Genomic DNA, 2,626 nt, shown 5'->3' on the forward strand with positions numbered 1-2,626 from the left:
CGTACCTTCCCACCCACCTGTGACACAGACACAGCTATGACCCCTTCTTGCAGGTGGGAAAACGGAGGGACACGGAGTTTAAGAAACTTGCCCCAAATTACCCACCTAGTAAGTGGCGGAGCTGGGATTTGAACCCGGGGCACGTGTTCCTAACCAGTACACAGAGTGGCCTCAAACCCAAATCCGAGGAAGAGAAAATATGGTTTAAAGGAAAGATGGGAAAAGCAGTTAAAAAGAGACAGAGGTGGGAGAAACGCATGCGAGGAGCAGATGTGTACACTGGACGGCGGCCAGGTGTTCCTGCGAGGGACAGGTGCAGGCTCCAGGCCCAGCACCTCCGCCGCCCCCCACCCCGCCCCGTGACCTGAGGCAAACCACTGAGCTTCTATTTACTTATGTTCATTGTGGCAAAACATATGCCACATAAAATTTACCATTTTTTCCCTATTTTCAAGTGTACCCTTCAGCGGCGTTCACCGTGTTGTGTGACCATCACCGTCATTCATCTCTGGGACCTTTTCGTCGTCCCAAACAGGAACGCCATGCCCGTAAAACTGCCCACCCAGCCGCGCTCTGTCGCCGTGACCCTGACTACTCTGCACACCCCTCCAGACGTGGAGCCGTGCAGTATTTGTCCTCTCGTGTCTGGCTTCTTCCAGTTAGCATAACGTTTTTAAGGTTCATCCATGTTTACCGTGAACTGGAATCCCATTCCATTTTTCAAGGTCCAGTGAGCTTCCTTGTAGGCGAAGACCACGTGTGTCATCCACTTGCCTGGTGACAGACGTGGGCTCACTTCCACCTTCTGGCCGTCGTGAGCTGTGCTGTGACGTTGCCACACAGGGGTCCGCCTGAGACCCTGCTTTCAGATCTTTGGCACCTCTAGATGCTTCCCCACCCTGCCCCCCATTTCAGTTTGCTTGGCTGCCGTGACAAAGAACCACAGACTGGGTGGCTTAAAAAGCAGACATGTATTCTCACATCCCCAGAGGCTGGAAGTCTGAGGTTGAGGTGTCATCACGGCTGGTTCGTCCTGAGGCCCCTCTCTTGGCTAGCAGACGGCCGTCCTCTCCCTGTGTCCCCACGTGGTCTTCCCTCGGTGTGTCTGTCCTAATCTCTTCACAGGAGGACACCAGTCGTACTGGATCAGGGCCCATCCGAAGCGCCTCATTTTAACTCATTCACCTCTTTAAAGACTCTATTTCCAAATGCAGTCGCATCCTGAGGCACCGGGGGTTGGGACGTCGTGTATGAATCTGGAGCTGGGGACACAATTCAGCTCATGAGAACTCGGAGGAGGAGGAGGAGATTCTGCTCCAGGTGGCAGCCATTTCCTCGCCCTCCTCCAAAGACAGCTGCTGACTGGTCCATGCAGTGTGGTGTCTGCCACCCAGTGAGGGACATTCTCGTCACATGGCTGTGCATGAAGGAAAGCTTGTGTCCATTGGGACCGAGGGACTACAAGGGGCCACCCAACAGTGAAGTTGTAACATCCTGTATTTCAAAAATATTTCCAGAGAGTATGAGTTATGACACGAGGTGGAAAGGGGAGAGGGCCGGGCGATGGGGTGCTGAACAGGGACGTGCCCGCCACCCCAGTCCAGAATGCCACGCGTCCTGAGGTCGGAGGCCATCACTTCAGCCCTGTGAACGAAGCCACTGCCTCTCGTGAAAGAGCGCGTCTCCTCGCTTCACCCAGACCGATGTGGACCGCAGCGCACAGCTTGCTTCCTCCCCCGGAGGCATACATTAAGGTCTGCTTTGCACTCATCTGCTCGCCAGGTCTTGGCAGCCTTCTCTGGACCTTGGGGCTCTTTGAGTGCTTACAGTCTTTGTTCAAATAAGCAGCCTCCTGACGGCGGGCCCAGATGTGAGGCCCACATCTGGAAACCATCGCTGGTCCTGGCCCAGGCGTTCAGGCTCAGGAGATGTGTGTGCGTCAGGTACCACCACGCCCCGCCTGGCGATCCCCACGCCAGGCCCCGTGCAGCGCCGAGGTCCTGGGAGCTGGCGGCCGGCTTCGGAGACGGCGTGCTGGGTTAAGTCCTGACGGGCCACCGGCCAGCAGCGCCGCCTCTGTGCTCCCACCCTACCTTCCTTCCTCCAGCCCCGGCAGGCAACCCACCTATCCCCCTGCAGCTCGCTGACGCCCCACTATGGCTTGGCCCACAGATGAACGTGGTTGTCCGAGCCTGGGACGGGGTCGCCCAGTTTGAGATTTACATTGGAGATTTATGGTGCAGGTATGAAGGTGGGCTATTCCTACGTCGTGAAGTGCTTAGTTCGGAGGGGGCTTCTGTCCTTAAGCAGGATGCTGTGCTGTAGAGCCGAGACTATGTGACTCGTTTGGGACCAGTATGGTGTCAGTCCAGGTAAGGGGTGCCCACCCACCATCCCTGAAGAACAGTGAGCCCCACAGGGCGGGGGCGGGGGGCCTGTGGCCAGAAGGAAGGTGGCATTTCCGGTGGACCCAGAGTTCGAGCAAATGCTCGTATTGGGTGTTTGTGTCGAGCAGCCGGCGGACCCCGACAGCTCTGAGGGCCGACCGACCCTTTGAGCCTAGAAGGGTCTTCACTGCTGTGCTGACCTGGCCTGACCTATTTTTTTTTTTCTTTCTTGAATAACT

The sequence above is a fragment of the Pteropus alecto genome, unplaced genomic scaffold, assembly GCF_000325575.1.
Source record: "Pteropus alecto unplaced genomic scaffold, ASM32557v1 scaffold14, whole genome shotgun sequence".
NCBI lineage: Eukaryota > Metazoa > Chordata > Mammalia > Chiroptera > Pteropodidae > Pteropus > Pteropus alecto.